Source organism: Oncorhynchus mykiss, unplaced genomic scaffold (genome assembly GCF_013265735.2).
Source record: "Oncorhynchus mykiss isolate Arlee unplaced genomic scaffold, USDA_OmykA_1.1 un_scaffold_887, whole genome shotgun sequence".
Classification (NCBI taxonomy): domain Eukaryota; kingdom Metazoa; phylum Chordata; class Actinopteri; order Salmoniformes; family Salmonidae; genus Oncorhynchus; species Oncorhynchus mykiss.
The window spans coordinates 20,001-39,315 of NW_023494334.1; the positions used below are offsets into that span (position 1 = coordinate 20,001).

The 19,315-nt window shown below is 50.6% G+C and overlaps 27 non-coding genes and 2 pseudogenes across 27 annotated transcripts; all 29 read left to right on the top strand.

Annotated features, from left to right (window-relative positions):
- Nucleotides 1-30: 30 nt before the first annotated feature.
- Nucleotides 31-221, top strand: LOC118964052. The gene has a single exon (XR_005051105.1). It is a non-coding gene; the product is annotated as a U2 spliceosomal RNA (small nuclear RNA).
- A 451-nt stretch (nucleotides 222-672) lies between these two features.
- On the top strand, nucleotides 673-789 carry LOC118964056. The gene has a single exon (XR_005051109.1). It is a non-coding gene; the product is annotated as a U5 spliceosomal RNA (small nuclear RNA).
- Nucleotides 790-1,029: 240 nt separating this feature from the next.
- Nucleotides 1,030-1,220, top strand: LOC118963995. Its single transcript, XR_005051050.1, has one exon. It is a non-coding gene; the product is annotated as a U2 spliceosomal RNA (small nuclear RNA).
- Nucleotides 1,221-1,655: 435 nt separating this feature from the next.
- LOC118964057 lies at nucleotides 1,656-1,772 on the top strand. Its single transcript, XR_005051110.1, has one exon. It is a non-coding gene; the product is annotated as a U5 spliceosomal RNA (small nuclear RNA).
- Nucleotides 1,773-2,012: 240 nt separating this feature from the next.
- LOC118964006 lies at nucleotides 2,013-2,203 on the top strand. The gene has a single exon (XR_005051061.1). It is a non-coding gene; the product is annotated as a U2 spliceosomal RNA (small nuclear RNA).
- Nucleotides 2,204-2,641: 438 nt separating this feature from the next.
- Nucleotides 2,642-2,758, top strand: LOC118963990. Its single transcript, XR_005051045.1, has one exon. It is a non-coding gene; the product is annotated as a U5 spliceosomal RNA (small nuclear RNA).
- A 240-nt stretch (nucleotides 2,759-2,998) lies between these two features.
- LOC118964026 lies at nucleotides 2,999-3,188 on the top strand. Its single transcript, XR_005051081.1, has one exon. It is a non-coding gene; the product is annotated as a U2 spliceosomal RNA (small nuclear RNA).
- Nucleotides 3,189-3,623: 435 nt separating this feature from the next.
- On the top strand, nucleotides 3,624-3,740 carry LOC118963991. Its single transcript, XR_005051046.1, has one exon. It is a non-coding gene; the product is annotated as a U5 spliceosomal RNA (small nuclear RNA).
- Nucleotides 3,741-3,980: 240 nt separating this feature from the next.
- On the top strand, nucleotides 3,981-4,171 carry LOC118964011. The gene has a single exon (XR_005051066.1). It is a non-coding gene; the product is annotated as a U2 spliceosomal RNA (small nuclear RNA).
- Nucleotides 4,172-4,622: 451 nt separating this feature from the next.
- On the top strand, nucleotides 4,623-4,739 carry LOC118963992. Its single transcript, XR_005051047.1, has one exon. It is a non-coding gene; the product is annotated as a U5 spliceosomal RNA (small nuclear RNA).
- A 240-nt stretch (nucleotides 4,740-4,979) lies between these two features.
- Nucleotides 4,980-5,170, top strand: LOC118964012. The gene has a single exon (XR_005051067.1). It is a non-coding gene; the product is annotated as a U2 spliceosomal RNA (small nuclear RNA).
- Nucleotides 5,171-5,605: 435 nt separating this feature from the next.
- On the top strand, nucleotides 5,606-5,722 carry LOC118963993. Its single transcript, XR_005051048.1, has one exon. It is a non-coding gene; the product is annotated as a U5 spliceosomal RNA (small nuclear RNA).
- A 240-nt stretch (nucleotides 5,723-5,962) lies between these two features.
- On the top strand, nucleotides 5,963-6,153 carry LOC118964013. The gene has a single exon (XR_005051068.1). It is a non-coding gene; the product is annotated as a U2 spliceosomal RNA (small nuclear RNA).
- A 441-nt stretch (nucleotides 6,154-6,594) lies between these two features.
- On the top strand, nucleotides 6,595-6,711 carry LOC118963994. The gene has a single exon (XR_005051049.1). It is a non-coding gene; the product is annotated as a U5 spliceosomal RNA (small nuclear RNA).
- Nucleotides 6,712-6,952: 241 nt separating this feature from the next.
- LOC118964014 lies at nucleotides 6,953-7,143 on the top strand. Its single transcript, XR_005051069.1, has one exon. It is a non-coding gene; the product is annotated as a U2 spliceosomal RNA (small nuclear RNA).
- Nucleotides 7,144-7,590: 447 nt separating this feature from the next.
- On the top strand, nucleotides 7,591-7,707 carry LOC118963996. The gene has a single exon (XR_005051051.1). It is a non-coding gene; the product is annotated as a U5 spliceosomal RNA (small nuclear RNA).
- A 240-nt stretch (nucleotides 7,708-7,947) lies between these two features.
- On the top strand, nucleotides 7,948-8,138 carry LOC118964015. The gene has a single exon (XR_005051070.1). It is a non-coding gene; the product is annotated as a U2 spliceosomal RNA (small nuclear RNA).
- Nucleotides 8,139-8,592: 454 nt separating this feature from the next.
- LOC118963997 lies at nucleotides 8,593-8,709 on the top strand. Its single transcript, XR_005051052.1, has one exon. It is a non-coding gene; the product is annotated as a U5 spliceosomal RNA (small nuclear RNA).
- Nucleotides 8,710-8,949: 240 nt separating this feature from the next.
- Nucleotides 8,950-9,140, top strand: LOC118964016. Its single transcript, XR_005051071.1, has one exon. It is a non-coding gene; the product is annotated as a U2 spliceosomal RNA (small nuclear RNA).
- A 444-nt stretch (nucleotides 9,141-9,584) lies between these two features.
- On the top strand, nucleotides 9,585-9,701 carry LOC118963998. Its single transcript, XR_005051053.1, has one exon. It is a non-coding gene; the product is annotated as a U5 spliceosomal RNA (small nuclear RNA).
- Nucleotides 9,702-9,941: 240 nt separating this feature from the next.
- On the top strand, nucleotides 9,942-10,132 carry LOC118964017. The gene has a single exon (XR_005051072.1). It is a non-coding gene; the product is annotated as a U2 spliceosomal RNA (small nuclear RNA).
- A 444-nt stretch (nucleotides 10,133-10,576) lies between these two features.
- On the top strand, nucleotides 10,577-10,693 carry LOC118963999. Its single transcript, XR_005051054.1, has one exon. It is a non-coding gene; the product is annotated as a U5 spliceosomal RNA (small nuclear RNA).
- A 240-nt stretch (nucleotides 10,694-10,933) lies between these two features.
- Nucleotides 10,934-11,124, top strand: LOC118964018. The gene has a single exon (XR_005051073.1). It is a non-coding gene; the product is annotated as a U2 spliceosomal RNA (small nuclear RNA).
- A 431-nt stretch (nucleotides 11,125-11,555) lies between these two features.
- On the top strand, nucleotides 11,556-11,672 carry LOC118964000. Its single transcript, XR_005051055.1, has one exon. It is a non-coding gene; the product is annotated as a U5 spliceosomal RNA (small nuclear RNA).
- A 240-nt stretch (nucleotides 11,673-11,912) lies between these two features.
- Nucleotides 11,913-12,103, top strand: LOC118964020. The gene has a single exon (XR_005051075.1). It is a non-coding gene; the product is annotated as a U2 spliceosomal RNA (small nuclear RNA).
- A 431-nt stretch (nucleotides 12,104-12,534) lies between these two features.
- On the top strand, nucleotides 12,535-12,651 carry LOC118964001. Its single transcript, XR_005051056.1, has one exon. It is a non-coding gene; the product is annotated as a U5 spliceosomal RNA (small nuclear RNA).
- Nucleotides 12,652-18,216: 5,565 nt separating this feature from the next.
- LOC118964040 lies at nucleotides 18,217-18,396 on the top strand (annotated as a pseudogene).
- A 427-nt stretch (nucleotides 18,397-18,823) lies between these two features.
- On the top strand, nucleotides 18,824-18,940 carry LOC118964002. The gene has a single exon (XR_005051057.1). It is a non-coding gene; the product is annotated as a U5 spliceosomal RNA (small nuclear RNA).
- Nucleotides 18,941-19,180: 240 nt separating this feature from the next.
- LOC118964039 lies at nucleotides 19,181-19,315 on the top strand (annotated as a pseudogene; the record flags this gene model as incomplete).

Consider the following 19,315-nt stretch of genomic DNA (forward strand, 5'->3'; position numbering starts at 1 on the left):
CCGGCGGTTTCAGGGTTCCATTTGTGGGTTATCGCTTCTCGGCCTTTTGGCTAAGATCAAGTGTAGTATCTGTTCTTATCAGTTTAATATCTGATACGTCCCCCATCGGGGGACTACATATTAAATGGATTTTTCGAACAGGGAGTCGGAAATGGGGCTTGCTCCGTCCGCTCCACGCATCGACCCGGTATTGCAGTACCTCCGGGAACGGTGCAACACTTTTCTCCCGTTGTCAAGGAAAAATGTAAATTCACAAAGCTATGTAAACAGCTGGCTGGCTGGCTAGCTAGCTAGCTAGCTAGCAGAAGAAGAGAAGGAAAGAAACATTCAAACTGAAAGAAAGGCGAAGCGCCCTTCAATGGGGTCCCCCGTTTCCCGCCATTTTACTTAAAAAAAAAAAAAAAAAAAAAAAAAAAAAAAGAATTGGGGCCAGGATTGTGTGTGTCTCTCTCTCTCTCTCTCTCTCTCTCTCTCTCTCTCTCTCTCTCTCTCTCTCTCTCTCTCTCTCTCTCTCTCTCTCTCTCTCTCTCTCTCTCTCTCTGTGTCTGCGACCTTCTTTTTATCCACAGACAGCCCTCCAAAACTTGGAAGAGTGGGTTCCGGGAGCACCCGCGGGAACCCTGCCTAGAGTGCACAGAGTGTGTCTCGGGCCCCGACCTCTTGACTTCCATATGACTCTGGTTTCTCTTCATTACGCACAAGCCTTTCGCCTTTTACTAAAGACTTCCGTGGAGAGGAACACTTACGAGTTCCACGTATTTTTGGAGCGGCTTTGCTTCTTGCAGAGCCCGGTATCTTGTTTCAAGAGAAATTGACAGAGATGGGCCAGGATAGTGACTTACAGACGCATTAGCGACTTTTTCCAAAAAACACCTGCCTGTTTGTTGCCAGGGAAACAGTGGGTGGGTGGGTGGGTGGGTGGGTGGGTGGGGGTTGGAGGGAGAGAGGAGCTGGCTTTTGCCAACCCACCCGCTGGGGTCTGTCGAGACCCCCGGGGGTCCGGCGGTTTCAGGGTTCCATTTGTGGGTTATCGCTTCTCGGCCTTTTGGCTAAGATCAAGTGTAGTATCTGTTCTTATCAGTTTAATATCTGATACGTCCCCCATCGGGGGACTACATATTAAATGGATTTTTCGAACAGGGAGTCGGAAATGGGGCTTGCTCCGTCCGCTCCACGCATCGACCCGGTATTGCAGTACCTCCGGGAACGGTGCAACACTTTTCTCCCGTTGTCAAGGAAAAATGTAAATTCACAAAGCTATGTAAACAGCTGGCTGGCTGGCTAGCTAGCTAGCTAGCTAGCAGAAGAAGAGAAGGAAAGAAACATTCAAACTGAAAGAAAGGCGAAGCGCCCTTCAATGGGGTCCCCCGTTTCCCGCCATTTTACTTAAAAAAAAAAAAAAAAAAAAAAAAAAAAAAAGAATTGGGGCCAGGATTGTGTGTGTCTCTCTCTCTCTCTCTCTCTCTCTCTCTCTCTCTCTCTCTCTCTCTCTCTCTCTCTCTCTCTCTCTCTCTCTCTCTCTCTGTGTCTGCGACCTTCTTTTTATCCACAGACAGCCCTCCAAAACTTGGAAGAGTGGGTTCCGGGAGCACCCGCGGGAACCCTGCCTAGAGTGCACAGAGTGTGTCTCGGGCCCCGACCTCTTGACTTCCATATGACTCTGGTTTCTCTTCATTACGCACAAGCCTTTCGCCTTTTACTAAAGACTTCCGTGGAGAGGAACACTTACGAGTTCCACGTATTTTTGGAGCGGCTTTGCTTCTTGCAGAGCCCGGTATCTTGTTTCAAGAGAAATTGACAGAGATGGGCCAGGATAGTGACTTACAGACGCATTAGCGACTTTTTCCAAAAAACACCTGCCTGTTTGTTGCCAGGGAAACAGTGGGTGGGTGGGTGGGTGGGTGGGTGGGTGGGGGTTGGAGGGAGAGAGGAGCTGGCTTTTGCCAACCCACCCGCTGGGGTCTGTCGAGACCCCCGGGGGTCCGGCGGTTTCAGGGTTCCATTTGTGGGTTATCGCTTCTCGGCCTTTTGGCTAAGATCAAGTGTAGTATCTGTTCTTATCAGTTTAATATCTGATACGTCCCCCATCGGGGGACTACATATTAAATGGATTTTTCGAACAGGGAGTCGGAAATGGGGCTTGCTCCGTCCGCTCCACGCATCGACCCGGTATTGCAGTACCTCCGGGAACGGTGCAACACTTTTCTCCCGTTGTCAAGGAAAAATGTAAATTCACAAAGCTATGTAAACAGCTGGCTGGCTGGCTAGCTAGCTAGCTAGCTAGCAGAAGAAGAGAAGGAAAGAAACATTCAAACTGAAAGAAAGGCGAAGCGCCCTTCAATGGGGTCCCCCGTTTCCCGCCATTTTACTTAAAAAAAAAAAAAAAAAAAAAAAAAAAAAAAAAGAATTGGGGCCAGGATTGTGTGTGTCTCTCTCTCTCTCTCTCTCTCTCTCCTCTCTCTCTCTCTCTCTCTCTCTCTCTCTCTCTCTCTCTCTCTCTCTCTCTCTCTGTGTCTGCGACCTTCTTTTTATCCACAGACAGCCCTCCAAAACTTGGAAGAGTGGGTTCCGGGAGCACCCGCGGGAACCCTGCCTAGAGTGCACAGAGTGTGTCTCGGGCCCCGACCTCTTGACTTCCATATGACTCTGGTTTCTCTTCATTACGCACAAGCCTTTCGCCTTTTACTAAAGACTTCCGTGGAGAGGAACACTTACGAGTTCCACGTATTTTTGGAGCGGCTTTGCTTCTTGCAGAGCCCGGTATCTTGTTTCAAGAGAAATTGACAGAGATGGGCCAGGATAGTGACTTACAGACGCATTAGCGACTTTTTCCAAAAAACACCTGCCTGTTTGTTGCCAGGGAAACAGTGGGTGGGTGGGTGGGTGGGTGGGTGGGTGGGGGTTGGAGGGAGAGAGGAGCTGGCTTTTGCCAACCCACCCGCTGGGGTCTGTCGAGACCCCCGGGGGTCCGGCGGTTTCAGGGTTCCATTTGTGGGTTATCGCTTCTCGGCCTTTTGGCTAAGATCAAGTGTAGTATCTGTTCTTATCAGTTTAATATCTGATACGTCCCCATCGGGGGACTACATATTAAATGGATTTTTCGAACAGGGAGTCGGAAATGGGGCTTGCTCCGTCCGCTCCACGCATCGACCCGGTATTGCAGTACCTCCGGGAACGGTGCAACACTTTTCTCCCGTTGTCAAGGAAAAATGTAAATTCACAAAGCTATGTAAACAGCTGGCTGGCTGGCTAGCTAGCTAGCTAGCTAGCAGAAGAAGAGAAGGAAAGAAACATTCAAACTGAAAGAAAGGCGAAGCGCCCTTCAATGGGGTCCCCCGTTTCCCGCCATTTTACTTAAAAAAAAAAAAAAAAAAAAAAAAAAAAAAAAAGAATTGGGGCCAGGATTGTGTGTGTCTCTCTCTCTCTCTCTCTCTCTCTCTCTCTCTCTCTCTCTCTCTCTCTCTCTCTCTCTCTCTCTCTCTCTCTCTCTCTGTGTCTGCGACCTTCTTTTTATCCACAGACAGCCCTCCAAAACTTGGAAGAGTGGGTTCCGGGAGCACCCGCGGGAACCCTGCCTAGAGTGCACAGAGTGTGTCTCGGGCCCCGACCTCTTGACTTCCATATGACTCTGGTTTCTCTTCATTACGCACAAGCCTTTCGCCTTTTACTAAAGACTTCCGTGGAGAGGAACACTTACGAGTTCCACGTATTTTTGGAGCGGCTTTGCTTCTTGCAGAGCCCGGTATCTTGTTTCAAGAGAAATTGACAGAGATGGGCCAGGATAGTGACTTACAGACGCATTAGCGACTTTTTCCAAAAAACACCTGCCTGTTTGTTGCCAGGGAAACAGTGGGTGGGTGGGTGGGTGGGTGGGTGGGTGGGGGTTGGAGGGAGAGAGGAGCTGGCTTTTGCCAACCCACCCGCTGGGGTCTGTCGAGACCCCCGGGGGTCCGGCGGTTTCAGGGTTCCATTTGTGGGTTATCGCTTCTCGGCCTTTTGGCTAAGATCAAGTGTAGTATCTGTTCTTATCAGTTTAATATCTGATACGTCCCCCATCGGGGGACTACATATTAAATGGATTTTTCGAACAGGGAGTCGGAAATGGGGCTTGCTCCGTCCGCTCCACGCATCGACCCGGTATTGCAGTACCTCCGGGAACGGTGCAACACTTTTCTCCCGTTGTCAAGGAAAAATGTAAATTCACAAAGCTATGTAAACAGCTGGCTGGCTGGCTAGCTAGCTAGCTAGCTAGCAGAAGAAGAGAAGGAAAGAAACATTCAAACTGAAAGAAAGGCGAAGCGCCCTTCAATGGGGTCCCCCGTTTCCCGCCATTTTACTTAAAAAAAAAAAAAAAAAAAAAAAAAAAAAAAGAATTGGGGCCAGGATTGTGTGTGTCTCTCTCTCTCTCTCTCTCTCTCTCTCTCTCTCTCTCTCTCTCTCTCTCTCTCTCTCTCTCTCTCTCTCTCTCTCTCTCTCTCTCTCTCTCTCTCTGTGTCTGCGACCTTCTTTTTATCCACAGACAGCCCTCCAAAACTTGGAAGAGTGGGTTCCGGGAGCACCCGCGGGAACCCTGCCTAGAGTGCACAGAGTGTGTCTCGGGCCCCGACCTCTTGACTTCCATATGACTCTGGTTTCTCTTCATTACGCACAAGCCTTTCGCCTTTTACTAAAGACTTCCGTGGAGAGGAACACTTACGAGTTCCACGTATTTTTGGAGCGGCTTTGCTTCTTGCAGAGCCCGGTATCTTGTTTCAAGAGAAATTGACAGAGATGGGCCAGGATAGTGACTTACAGACGCATTAGCGACTTTTTCCAAAAAACACCTGCCTGTTTGTTGCCAGGGAAACAGTGGGTGGGTGGGTGGGTGGGTGGGTGGGTGGGGGTTGGAGGGAGAGAGGAGCTGGCTTTTGCCAACCCACCCGCTGGGGTCTGTCGAGACCCCCGGGGGTCCGGCGGTTTCAGGGTTCCATTTGTGGGTTATCGCTTCTCGGCCTTTTGGCTAAGATCAAGTGTAGTATCTGTTCTTATCAGTTTAATATCTGATACGTCCCCCATCGGGGGACTACATATTAAATGGATTTTTCGAACAGGGAGTCGGAAATGGGGCTTGCTCCGTCCGCTCCACGCATCGACCCGGTATTGCAGTACCTCCGGGAACGGTGCAACACTTTTCTCCCGTTGTCAAGGAAAAATGTAAATTCACAAAGCTATGTAAACAGCTGGCTGGCTGGCTAGCTAGCTAGCTAGCTAGCAGAAGAAGAGAAGGAAAGAAACATTCAAACTGAAAGAAAGGCGAAGCGCCCTTCAATGGGGTCCCCCGTTTCCCGCCATTTTACTTAAAAAAAAAAAAAAAAAAAAAAAAAAAAAAAGAATTGGGGCCAGGATTGTGTGTGTCTCTCTCTCTCTCTCTCTCTCTCTCTCTCTCTCTCTCTCTCTCTCTCTCTCTCTCTCTCTCTCTCTCTCTCTCTCTCTCTGTGTCTGCGACCTTCTTTTTATCCACAGACAGCCCTCCAAAACTTGGAAGAGTGGGTTCCGGGAGCACCCGCGGGAACCCTGCCTAGAGTGCACAGAGTGTGTCTCGGGCCCCGACCTCTTGACTTCCATATGACTCTGGTTTCTCTTCATTACGCACAAGCCTTTCGCCTTTTACTAAAGACTTCCGTGGAGAGGAACACTTACGAGTTCCACGTATTTTTGGAGCGGCTTTGCTTCTTGCAGAGCCCGGTATCTTGTTTCAAGAGAAATTGACAGAGATGGGCCAGGATAGTGACTTACAGACGCATTAGCGACTTTTTCCAAAAAACACCTGCCTGTTTGTTGCCAGGGAAACAGTGGGTGGGTGGGTGGGTGGGTGGGTGGGTGGGGGTTGGAGGGAGAGAGGAGCTGGCTTTTGCCAACCCACCCGCTGGGGTCTGTCGAGACCCCCGGGGGTCCGGCGGTTTCAGGGTTCCATTTGTGGGTTATCGCTTCTCGGCCTTTTGGCTAAGATCAAGTGTAGTATCTGTTCTTATCAGTTTAATATCTGATACGTCCCCCATCGGGGGACTACATATTAAATGGATTTTTCGAACAGGGAGTCGGAAATGGGGCTTGCTCCGTCCGCTCCACGCATCGACCCGGTATTGCAGTACCTCCGGGAACGGTGCAACACTTTTCTCCCGTTGTCAAGGAAAAATGTAAATTCACAAAGCTATGTAAACAGCTGGCTGGCTGGCTAGCTAGCTAGCTAGCTAGCAGAAGAAGAGAAGGAAAGAAACATTCAAACTGAAAGAAAGGCGAAGCGCCCTTCAATGGGGTCCCCCGTTTCCCGCCATTTTACTTAAAAAAAAAAAAAAAAAAAAAAAAAAAAAAAAAGAATTGGGGCCAGGATTGTGTGTGTCTCTCTCTCTCTCTCTCTCTCTCTCTCTCTCTCTCTCTCTCTCTCTCTCTCTCTCTCTCTCTCTCTCTCTCTCTCTCTCTCTCTGTGTCTGCGACCTTCTTTTTATCCACAGACAGCCCTCCAAAACTTGGAAGAGTGGGTTCCGGGAGCACCCGCGGGAACCCTGCCTAGAGTGCACAGAGTGTGTCTCGGGCCCCGACCTCTTGACTTCCATATGACTCTGGTTTCTCTTCATTACGCACAAGCCTTTCGCCTTTTACTAAAGACTTCCGTGGAGAGGAACACTTACGAGTTCCACGTATTTTTGGAGCGGCTTTGCTTCTTGCAGAGCCCGGTATCTTGTTTCAAGAGAAATTGACAGAGATGGGCCAGGATAGTGACTTACAGACGCATTAGCGACTTTTTCCAAAAAAACACCTGCCTGTTTGTTGCCAGGGAAACAGTGGGTGGGTGGGTGGGTGGGTGGGTGGGTGGGGGTTGGAGGGAGAGAGGAGCTGGCTTTTGCCAACCCACCCGCTGGGGTCTGTCGAGACCCCCGGGGGTCCGGCGGTTTCAGGGTTCCATTTGTGGGTTATCGCTTCTCGGCCTTTTGGCTAAGATCAAGTGTAGTATCTGTTCTTATCAGTTTAATATCTGATACGTCCCCCATCGGGGGACTACATATTAAATGGATTTTTCGAACAGGGAGTCGGAAATGGGGCTTGCTCCGTCCGCTCCACGCATCGACCCGGTATTGCAGTACCTCCGGGAACGGTGCAACACTTTTCTCCCGTTGTCAAGGAAAAATGTAAATTCACAAAGCTATGTAAACAGCTGGCTGGCTGGCTAGCTAGCTAGCTAGCTAGCAGAAGAAGAGAAGGAAAGAAACATTCAAACTGAAAGAAAGGCGAAGCGCCCTTCAATGGGGTCCCCCGTTTCCCGCCATTTTACTTAAAAAAAAAAAAAAAAAAAAAAAAAAAAAAAGAATTGGGGCCAGGATTGTGTGTGTCTCTCTCTCTCTCTCTCTCTCTCTCTCTCTCTCTCTCTCTCTCTCTCTCTCTCTCTCTCTCTCTCTCTCTCTCTCTCTCTCTCTCTCTCTCTGTGTCTGCGACCTTCTTTTTATCCACAGACAGCCCTCCAAAACTTGGAAGAGTGGGTTCCGGGAGCACCCGCGGGAACCCTGCCTAGAGTGCACAGAGTGTGTCTCGGGCCCCGACCTCTTGACTTCCATATGACTCTGGTTTCTCTTCATTACGCACAAGCCTTTCGCCTTTTACTAAAGACTTCCGTGGAGAGGAACACTTACGAGTTCCACGTATTTTTGGAGCGGCTTTGCTTCTTGCAGAGCCCGGTATCTTGTTTCAAGAGAAATTGACAGAGATGGGCCAGGATAGTGACTTACAGACGCATTAGCGACTTTTTCCAAAAAACACCTGCCTGTTTGTTGCCAGGGAAACAGTGGGTGGGTGGGTGGGTGGGTGGGTGGGTGGGGGTTGGAGGGAGAGAGGAGCTGGCTTTTGCCAACCCACCCGCTGGGGTCTGTCGAGACCCCCGGGGGTCCGGCGGTTTCAGGGTTCCATTTGTGGGTTATCGCTTCTCGGCCTTTTGGCTAAGATCAAGTGTAGTATCTGTTCTTATCAGTTTAATATCTGATACGTCCCCCATCGGGGGACTACATATTAAATGGATTTTTCGAACAGGGAGTCGGAAATGGGGCTTGCTCCGTCCGCTCCACGCATCGACCCGGTATTGCAGTACCTCCGGGAACGGTGCAACACTTTTCTCCCGTTGTCAAGGAAAAATGTAAATTCACAAAGCTATGTAAACAGCTGGCTGGCTGGCTAGCTAGCTAGCTAGCTAGCAGAAGAAGAGAAGGAAAGAAACATTCAAACTGAAAGAAAGGCGAAGCGCCCTTCAATGGGGTCCCCCGTTTCCCGCCATTTTACTTAAAAAAAAAAAAAAAAAAAAAAAAAAAAAAAAGAATTGGGGCCAGGATTGTGTGTGTCTCTCTCTCTCTCTCTCTCTCTCTCTCTCTCTCTCTCTCTCTCTCTCTCTCTCTCTCTCTCTCTCTCTCTCTCTCTCTCTCTCTCTCTCTCTCTCTCTGTGTCTGCGACCTTCTTTTTATCCACAGACAGCCCTCCAAAACTTGGAAGAGTGGGTTCCGGGAGCACCCGCGGGAACCCTGCCTAGAGTGCACAGAGTGTGTCTCGGGCCCCGACCTCTTGACTTCCATATGACTCTGGTTTCTCTTCATTACGCACAAGCCTTTCGCCTTTTACTAAAGACTTCCGTGGAGAGGAACACTTACGAGTTCCACGTATTTTTGGAGCGGCTTTGCTTCTTGCAGAGCCCGGTATCTTGTTTCAAGAGAAATTGACAGAGATGGGCCAGGATAGTGACTTACAGACGCATTAGCGACTTTTTCCAAAAAACACCTGCCTGTTTGTTGCCAGGGAAACAGTGGGTGGGTGGGTGGGTGGGTGGGTGGGTGGGGGTTGGAGGGAGAGAGGAGCTGGCTTTTGCCAACCCACCCGCTGGGGTCTGTCGAGACCCCCGGGGGTCCGGCGGTTTCAGGGTTCCATTTGTGGGTTATCGCTTCTCGGCCTTTTGGCTAAGATCAAGTGTAGTATCTGTTCTTATCAGTTTAATATCTGATACGTCCCCCATCGGGGGACTACATATTAAATGGATTTTTCGAACAGGGAGTCGGAAATGGGGCTTGCTCCGTCCGCTCCACGCATCGACCCGGTATTGCAGTACCTCCGGGAACGGTGCAACACTTTTCTCCCGTTGTCAAGGAAAAATGTAAATTCACAAAGCTATGTAAACAGCTGGCTGGCTGGCTAGCTAGCTAGCTAGCTAGCAGAAGAAGAGAAGGAAAGAAACATTCAAACTGAAAGAAAGGCGAAGCGCCCTTCAATGGGGTCCCCCGTTTCCCGCCATTTTACTTAAAAAAAAAAAAAAAAAAAAAAAAAAAAAAAAGAATTGGGGCCAGGATTGTGTGTGTCTCTCTCTCTCTCTCTCTCTCTCTCTCTCTCTCTCTCTCTCTCTCTCTCTCTCTCTCTCTCTCTCTCTCTCTCTCTCTCTCTCTCTCTGTGTCTGCGACCTTCTTTTTATCCACAGACAGCCCTCCAAAACTTGGAAGAGTGGGTTCCGGGAGCACCCGCGGGAACCCTGCCTAGAGTGCACAGAGTGTGTCTCGGGCCCCGACCTCTTGACTTCCATATGACTCTGGTTTCTCTTCATTACGCACAAGCCTTTCGCCTTTTACTAAAGACTTCCGTGGAGAGGAACACTTACGAGTTCCACGTATTTTTGGAGCGGCTTTGCTTCTTGCAGAGCCCGGTATCTTGTTTCAAGAGAAATTGACAGAGATGGGCCAGGATAGTGACTTACAGACGCATTAGCGACTTTTTCCAAAAAACACCTGCCTGTTTGTTGCCAGGGAAACAGTGGGTGGGTGGGTGGGTGGGTGGGTGGGTGGGGGTTGGAGGGAGAGAGGAGCTGGCTTTTGCCAACCCACCCGCTGGGGTCTGTCGAGACCCCCGGGGGTCCGGCGGTTTCAGGGTTCCATTTGTGGGTTATCGCTTCTCGGCCTTTTGGCTAAGATCAAGTGTAGTATCTGTTCTTATCAGTTTAATATCTGATACGTCCCCCATCGGGGGACTACATATTAAATGGATTTTTCGAACAGGGAGTCGGAAATGGGGCTTGCTCCGTCCGCTCCACGCATCGACCCGGTATTGCAGTACCTCCGGGAACGGTGCAACACTTTTCTCCCGTTGTCAAGGAAAAATGTAAATTCACAAAGCTATGTAAACAGCTGGCTGGCTGGCTAGCTAGCTAGCTAGCTAGCAGAAGAAGAGAAGGAAAGAAACATTCAAACTGAAAGAAAGGCGAAGCGCCCTTCAATGGGGTCCCCCGTTTCCCGCCATTTTACTTAAAAAAAAAAAAAAAAAAAAAAAAAAAAAAGAATTGGGGCCAGGATTGTGTGTGTCTCTCTCTCTCTCTCTCTCTCTCTCTCTCTCTCTCTCTCTCTCTCTCTCTCTCTCTCTCTCTCTCTCTCTCTCTCTCTCTCTCTCTCTCTGTGTCTGCGACCTTCTTTTTATCCACAGACAGCCCTCCAAAACTTGGAAGAGTGGGTTCCGGGAGCACCCGCGGGAACCCTGCCTAGAGTGCACAGAGTGTGTCTCGGGCCCCGACCTCTTGACTTCCATATGACTCTGGTTTCTCTTCATTACGCACAAGCCTTTCGCCTTTTACTAAAGACTTCCGTGGAGAGGAACACTTACGAGTTCCACGTATTTTTGGAGCGGCTTTGCTTCTTGCAGAGCCCGGTATCTTGTTTCAAGAGAAATTGACAGAGATGGGCCAGGATAGTGACTTACAGACGCATTAGCGACTTTTTCCAAAAAACACCTGCCTGTTTGTTGCCAGGGAAACAGTGGGTGGGTGGGTGGGTGGGTGGGTGGGTGGGGGTTGGAGGGAGAGAGGAGCTGGCTTTTGCCAACCCACCCGCTGGGGTCTGTCGAGACCCCCGGGGGTCCGGCGGTTTCAGGGTTCCATTTGTGGGTTATCGCTTCTCGGCCTTTTGGCTAAGATCAAGTGTAGTATCTGTTCTTATCAGTTTAATATCTGATACGTCCCCCATCGGGGGACTACATATTAAATGGATTTTTCGAACAGGGAGTCGGAAATGGGGCTTGCTCCGTCCGCTCCACGCATCGACCCGGTATTGCAGTACCTCCGGGAACGGTGCAACACTTTTCTCCCGTTGTCAAGGAAAAATGTAAATTCACAAAGCTATGTAAACAGCTGGCTGGCTGGCTAGCTAGCTAGCTAGCTAGCAGAAGAAGAGAAGGAAAGAAACATTCAAACTGAAAGAAAGGCGAAGCGCCCTTCAATGGGGTCCCCCGTTTCCCGCCATTTTACTTAAAAAAAAAAAAAAAAAAAAAAAAAAAAAAAGAATTGGGGCCAGGATTGTGTGTGTCTCTCTCTCTCTCTCTCTCTCTCTCTCTCTCTCTCTCTCTCTCTCTCTCTCTCTCTCTCTCTCTCTCTCTCTCTCTGTGTCTGCGACCTTCTTTTTATCCACAGACAGCCCTCCAAAACTTGGAAGAGTGGGTTCCGGGAGCACCCGCGGGAACCCTGCCTAGAGTGCACAGAGTGTGTCTCGGGCCCCGACCTCTTGACTTCCATATGACTCTGGTTTCTCTTCATTACGCACAAGCCTTTCGCCTTTTACTAAAGACTTCCGTGGAGAGGAACACTTACGAGTTCCACGTATTTTTGGAGCGGCTTTGCTTCTTGCAGAGCCCGGTATCTTGTTTCAAGAGAAATTGACAGAGATGGGCCAGGATAGTGACTTACAGACGCATTAGCGACTTTTTCCAAAAAACACCTGCCTGTTTGTTGCCAGGGAAACAGTGGGTGGGTGGGTGGGTGGGTGGGTGGGTGGGGGTTGGAGGGAGAGAGGAGCTGGCTTTTGCCAACCCACCCGCTGGGGTCTGTCGAGACCCCCGGGGGTCCGGCGGTTTCAGGGTTCCATTTGTGGGTTATCGCTTCTCGGCCTTTTGGCTAAGATCAAGTGTAGTATCTGTTCTTATCAGTTTAATATCTGATACGTCCCCCATCGGGGGACTACATATTAAATGGATTTTTCGAACAGGGAGTCGGAAATGGGGCTTGCTCCGTCCGCTCCACGCATCGACCCGGTATTGCAGTACCTCCGGGAACGGTGCAACACTTTTCTCCCGTTGTCAAGGAAAAATGTAAATTCACAAAGCTATGTAAACAGCTGGCTGGCTGGCTAGCTAGCTAGCTAGCTAGCAGAAGAAGAGAAGGAAAGAAACATTCAAACTGAAAGAAAGGCGAAGCGCCCTTCAATGGGGTCCCCCGTTTCCCGCCATTTTACTTAAAAAAAAAAAAAAAAAAAAAAAAAAAAAAAGAATTGGGGCCAGGATTGTGTGTCTCTCTCTCTCTCTCTCTCTCTCTCTCTCTCTCTCTCTCTCTCTCTCTCTCTCTCTCTCTCTCTCTCTCTCTCTCTCTGTGTCTGCGACCTTCTTTTTATCCACAGACAGCCCTCCAAAACTTGGAAGAGTGGGTTCCGGGAGCACCCGCGGGAACCCTGCCTAGAGTGCACAGAGTGTGTCTCGGGCCCCGACCTCTTGACTTCCATATGACTCTGGTTTCTCTTCATTACGCACAAGCCTTTCGCCTTTTACTAAAGACTTCCGTGGAGAGGAACACTTACGAGTTCCACGTATTTTTGGAGCGGCTTTGCTTCTTGCAGAGCCCGGTATCTTGTTTCAAGAGAAATTGACAGAGATGGGCCAGGATAGTGACTTACAGACGCATTAGCGACTTTTTCCAAAAAACACCTGCCTGTTTGTTGCCAGGGAAACAGTGGGTGGGTGGGTGGGTGGGTGGGTGGGTGGGGGTTGGAGGGAGAGAGGAGCTGGCTTTTGCCAACCCACCCGCTGGGGTCTGTCGAGACCCCCGGGGGTCCGGCGGTTTCAGGGTTCCATTTGTGGGTTATCGCTTCTCGGCCTTTTGGCTCAGTACAAGCTTGACACCGAGGTGTCCTAGAGCCCCTGAGCCAAGAGGTCGTCCTAGGAGGGCGATAAAAGTTTTGAAGGAATCGTTTTGCCCCAAAATTATTCTTTTCAGTGGCTTCTTGTTTAGAGAGCTGTTTATTTTTGTTTGTTTGGTGTGCTTGTCATTGTGAAGGTGGAAATGGCTCGGTACACGCCAAACAAGTCAATCCCAGGGATCGGGATGGTAAATACTTTGAGGTTTACGTGGAAAAACAAGGAGATGGAACCTTTTGGCAGAGAGACATTTGGAAGAACAATTCTGATGGGGGTTATGAAGCTGGAGGTAAAAGACGTTTTATGCCTACAAGGGAACCCGATGGAAGTGGCATATGATGTGACTTTTCATAAGGAAGATAAGCATGATGAGATCATGAAGAAGGCGAGAGATTTGGGAGCCACGAGGCCATTGTGTCACTATGAAGTGTCTAGCTTGGCCAAGAATAATTTCAGAGTAATAACGGTCAACATGTATAATCCCCACGTAACAGATGAGGAGGTGAAGGCGTTTCTTGGGAGATACGTGGATAATATCTCATCAGCAAGGCACCTGAGGGACTCCCTAGGATTCTGGAATGGGAGGAGAGGATTCCAGGCCCTTCTCAGGGAGGACCCAAAGGGCCTGGGTGGCTACCTTCATCCCCCTGCAATGTTCTCCCTGGGGGCTGACAGGGGGACGTTGTACTATGCACGTCAGCCCCCGTTCTGCAGGCGCTGTATGGCCTACGGCCATATCCTCGCCTCGTGCAGCACTAGAAAGTGCAGATTTTGTGGTTCTGGGGAGCACGAGGCGAAGGATTGTGACGAGCCTAAGGCGTGCCACGGGTGTGGCTCGTCAGCACACCTGTGGCGGGAGTGCCCGGCTCGTCACAGGTCATATGCGTCTGCAGCTGGGGGGGGAGCAGGAGCGGGGGATGGAGGAAGAGGAGGAGGTTCTTACAACAACACGGGCCCAGAAAGAACAGCTGCTCAGGAGGACGCAGCGGCAGGAGAAGAGGGGAGGAAGGAGACGGATGAAGGCAATGGAGTGGAAGGCCTGGAGGGGGAAACAACGGAGGAAGTGGGGGCTGAGAAGGAGATGGCAACAGGACATGAAGGACCGGAGGGAGGGGTGGCGGGGGGAGGGGGTGTGAGTGGTGTGGGAGAGTGGGGGGACAGCATGTCAAGTTTACTTGTAGAGGAGATGAGAGAAATGGTGGAGGAGCTAGCGGGGAAGAGGGGTGGTGTCTCCCCGCTACCTCCTACACCAAAAAAGAAAGGGAAGAGGAGGGAGAGGGAGGGGGTTGCGGACGGAGGGGGGGGGGTAGCCAAGAGAGGGATGGGGGAGGGAAAGGTAAATTTATCTTCTCTTTTTTCCGCAGCCCCGCAGCATTTGGTGGAAGGTGAATCCCTGGAGGTTGTTCGGGACGGTTTGACTGGGGGTTCTCAACTCCTCTTTGAGGAGGTGGGGTCCCCTAGTCTCGGCCCGGAAGCCTTCAGGGAGGAAGAAATAGAGGGTGTTGGTGGGGAACCCAGGATGCAGGGAACTCGGCCTAACACCATACCTGCATCCTGGGTTGGAGTAATGGAGGAGGACGGGGGGACGTCAGATGAGGGGAAGACGTCCCTGCCGGATGTGATGGACCAGGGGAGCATCAGGTGAGCCTCCTGTTGTTTTGGTGTCAGTTTTGGAAAAGTGAGGTTTTTGTTTTCTTTTGTATTATAATAGAATATTATGTTAATTTTGTTTAGTTTAAACGTAAGGGGTTTAAGGGACTTTGTTAAGAGGAGGGCGGTTTTTAGTTTTTTAGAGGGGGTGGGTTTTGATGTTTGTTTTTTGCAGGAGGTTCACCTGAGGGATGGAGGGGATGTAAAAAGGTTTAGGAGGGAGTGGGTAAAGGGAGTTTCGTTGTGGGGCATAGGAGGGGTGCACTCAACGGGGGTAGGGATATTGTTTGGGAATAGGGAGATAATTGTAGAGAGCACTTTTGTTGTAATACAGGGGAGAGTTTTGGGGGTTGATGTCAAGTATAGGGAGATTAGATATAGGTTATTTGGGGTGTATGGGCCACAGGTGGCGGCAGACAGGAGGGTGATGGTGGACTGTCTGGCGCCCCTGTGTGTTACAAATAGGCACTTGGTGATAGGAGGTGATTTTAACATAGATTTAGGGATAGCGGGGGACAGTAGTGCAGGTGCCATCACCGGGCTAATGGCTTGCCATGGTCTGGTTGATGGTGGCCTGCACACTACTCCGGCAATGGTCGGTCCTACATGGCGCAACTCCAGGGGGGTTGCGCGGAGGCTCGACTATATTTTTGTATCTAGGTCTTTGGGTCGGTTGTCTGGGCGGCTGTTGCCTGTCTTCTTTTCGGACCATGACGGGGTGCTCCTACAGGTGGGGTCGCCAGTCTGCCTCTTCGGTAGGGGGTACTGGAAACTAGATCGGGATTTACTGGATGAGCAGGTCTTTGTCAATGCCGTCACAGGGGTGTTTCGGGGGCTTGAAGGTCTCCGGCCCATGTGTGAGGGGGTGTTAGAGTGGTGGGATTTAGTAAAGGTAAGAATTAGGGCCTTTATTATAGGATATGCTAAGAGGAAAAAAAGGGAGGAAAGGAGGGAGGTGGATCATATCCAAAGGTTGCTCGAACTCGAGTACGAGGCAGGCAACCTCGGCGGGTCGATTGACTGGGAGAAATCCACAGCCCTGAAGGCGCAGCTCAGGGAGCTGCAGGAGCAGAAGGCTCGAGCTTTCCTGGAGAGTGCACATAGTGGCTTTTTAGAACATAATGAGACTTGTTCCGCTATGTTCTTTAAGTCGGTTAGGGCCAGGCAGAGTAGGAAGGTAATGCATGGAGTTAGAGAAGAAGATGGTAGTGTAGTAAGTAAACCAGAGGAGATGGTCAGGGTGACAACTGATCATTTCCGAGGTTTATTTAAGGAAAGGGAAATAGATGTAGAGCAGGGAAATGTGTTTTTAGAACACTTGTCCCGGAGGTTGCCGGAAGACATTAGAGACGTGATGGAGGCCCAGATCTCACTAGAAGAGGTTGAGAGCGCTCTTAGGAGGATGGGAAAAGGGAAGGTGCCTGGGATGGATGGGCTGCCGGCGGAGTTTTACCTCAAGTTTTGGGGTATACTTGGACCGGTGGTACTCGAAGTCTTGAAGGCCATCCTCGAGACGGGTGTCCCGGGGGGTTCAATGGTAGTCGGTGTGCTGTCACTTCTTTACAAGAAGGGGGACGCAACCGACCTTGGCAACTGGCGGCCATTGACCATGCTGTGTGTAGACTACAAGTTGCTTGCAAAGGTCTTAGCGGATCGGTTGCGCACAGCTCTTCCCTACGTCGTCCACGAGGATCAGACGTGCGGGGTAGAGGGACGCTCTATTAGATGGAACCTTCAGTTGATCAGGGACTCCATCGCCTGGGTTGAAGATAGAGGTCTGCCTTTAATGGTAGCAGCGCTTGATCAGGCGAAAGCCTTTGATCGCGTGAATAGATATTTTCTATTCAGGGTATTAGGTAGATTAGGATTTGGGGAGAAGTATATAGGATGGATCCGTACATTATATGTCGGAGCGGGGTGTCGAGTTAGCGTAAACGGTCACTTGGGTGACGTTTTTGACCTCTCGTCTGGGGTCAGGCAGGGGTGCCCGCTCTCGGCACTCCTCTTCGTTCTGTACATGGAGCCTCTGGGGGCTGCCATTAGGGCAGACACAGGGGTGGAGGGCTTGTTGATCCCTGGAAGTGGTGGGCTGCGTGTTAAGATGACGCAGTACGCCGACGACACTTCCTTGCTGCTATGCAAGGACTCGTGCCTGACAAGGTCCCTTGCCATCATTGGGGATTTCACCCGAGCGTCGGGGGCGGTTCTGAACCATGCAAAGTCTTCCGTAAAGTTTTTCGGAAGATGGCGCGGTAGAACGGATGTGCCCGGGGGGTTATCTCTCTGTGAGGGGGCCCTGAGGATTCTCGGGGTCCATTTTGAGACCTCTGGCTCAGCGACGCTGAACTGGAACATGAGGATTGCAGTGGTACAGAGGAAGCTAGCAATGTGGAAGGCTAGGTCTTTGTCTTTTATAGGCAAGGTCCTGGTCCTAAAGGTGGATGTATTGCCATCTCTGTTGTATTTGGCATACATCTACCCTTTGCCGGTTTGTCTGAGGAGGCCTCTGGTGAGGCTTGTGTTTCAGTTCATGTGGGGTGGCAGGTACGAGTGGGTCGCCAGGGCACGCATGCTCTGTCCCATCGGGGAGGGAGGTAGGGGGGTACCAAACATCCCCCTCAAGCTGGACACAATATTTGTGTCCTTCGTGTTGACAGAGCTGGCTCATCCGGTGATACACCCGTCCGGTTACCTCCTGCGGGTGTTCTTCTCGTATCAGGCGAGAAGCGTAATGGTGTGGTCTAACGCGGGTCCTCGGGCGGAACAGCTGCCGTGGCACTTTGGCCATGCGGCCAAGTGGCTGCGTGCGCACACCGAGGTTGAAGTTGCCCGAGTAGGTTTAGACCACAGGCACCTGTACGAGGAGGTCAGGCAGGCAGGGAGTCCTGCGCCTGTGGCGGGCATCTCGTCAGTGGTCTGGGAGGGAGTGCAGGCGCGGGGCCTGGACAACAGGCTCAAGGACCTGAATTGGTTGAGCCTCCATAAGTGCTTGCCGGTACGTTCCATCATGTACCGGCATAGTTTGTCGCGATCCTCCACCTGTCCAAGATCTGCTTGTGGCAGGGAGGAGACTGTGCGCCATGCCTTCTGGGACTGTGCCTTTGCCGGACTAGTCTGGGCTAGGGCACGGGTGTTGCTAGGTATGGTTAGGAGCGATTTTTTGCTGACTTGGGCTAGGTTAGAGCGAGGCGTAGGGAGAGCGAGGGGAACGGAAAGGGACAGGTTTCTGCTCTGGCTTCTCATGAGTCTCTTTAAAAGGGGGCTGTGGGAAGCCAGGCAGAATTTAGTTAAGACAGGGAGAGATTTGGGGGTGGAAGGGATAGTGAGGAGGGTGGAAGGTGATGTGAGGGGGAGGATGAAGAGGGAGGAGATAAAGTGGGGGCAGCATGCGGCACGGGAGAGGTGGAAGGGGGGATTAGGGCTGGGAGTGTTAGAGTGAGGTTTGTAAGGGGATAGATTAGGGAAGGGAAGATAGGGAAGGGTTAGGTATTGGTTAGGTATGACGGGGAGGGACGATGCTCCCCTGAGGTTTGTTTTTGTTTGGGTGTTTGGTGTTTTTTGTAAGTAGAATGAATGAGAACTATGATTTTGTAAAGTATGAATGGTATTGAGTGTAAATAAATTATTTTTTGTAAAAAAAAAAAAAAATCTGTTCTTATCAGTTTAATATCTGATACGTCCCCCATCGGGGGACTACATATTAAATGGATTTTTCGAACAGGGAGTCGGAAATGGGGCTTGCTCCGTCCGCTCCACGCATCGACCCGGTATTGCAGTACCTCCGGGAACGGTGCAACACTTTTCTCCCGTTGTCAAGGAAAAATGTAAATTCACAAAGCTATGTAAACAGCTGGCTGGCTGGCTAGCTAGCTAGCTAGCTAGCAGAAGAAGAGAAGGAAAGAAACATTCAAACTGAAAGAAAGGCGAAGCGCCCTTCAATGGGGTCCCCCGTTTCCCGCCATTTTACTTAAAAAAAAAAAAAAAAAAAAAAAAAAAAAAAGAATTGGGGCCAGGATTGTGTGTGTCTCTCTCTCTCTCTCTCTCTCTCTCTCTCTCTCTCTCTCTCTCTCTCTCTCTCTCTCTCTCTCTCTCTCTCTGTGTCTGCGACCTTCTTTTTATCCACAGACAGCCCTCCAAAACTTGGAAGAGTGGGTTCCGGGAGCACCCGCGGGAACCCTGCCTAGAGTGCACAGAGTGTGTCTCGGGCCCCGACCTCTTGACTTCCATATGACTCTGGTTTCTCTTCATTACGCACAAGCCTTTCGCCTTTTACTAAAGACTTCCGTGGAGAGGAACACTTACGAGTTCCACGTATTTTTGGAGCGGCTTTGCTTCTTGCAGAGCCCGGTATCTTGTTTCAAGAGAAATTGACAGAGATGGGCCAGGATAGTGACTTACAGACGCATTAGCGACTTTTTCCAAAAAACACCTGCCTGTTTGTTGCCAGGGAAACAGTGGGTGGGTGGGTGGGTGGGTGGGTGGGTGGGGGTTGGAGGGAGAGAGGAGCTGGCTTTTGCCAACCCACCCGCTGGGGTCTGTCGAGACCCCCGGGGGTCCGGCGGTTTCAGGGTTCCATTTGTGGGTTATCGCTTCTCGGCCTTTTGGCTAAGATCAAGTGTAGTATCTGTTCTTATCAGTTTAATATCTGATACGTCCCCCATCGGGGGACTACATATTAAATGGATTTTTCGAACAGGGAGTCGGAAATGGGGCTTGCTCC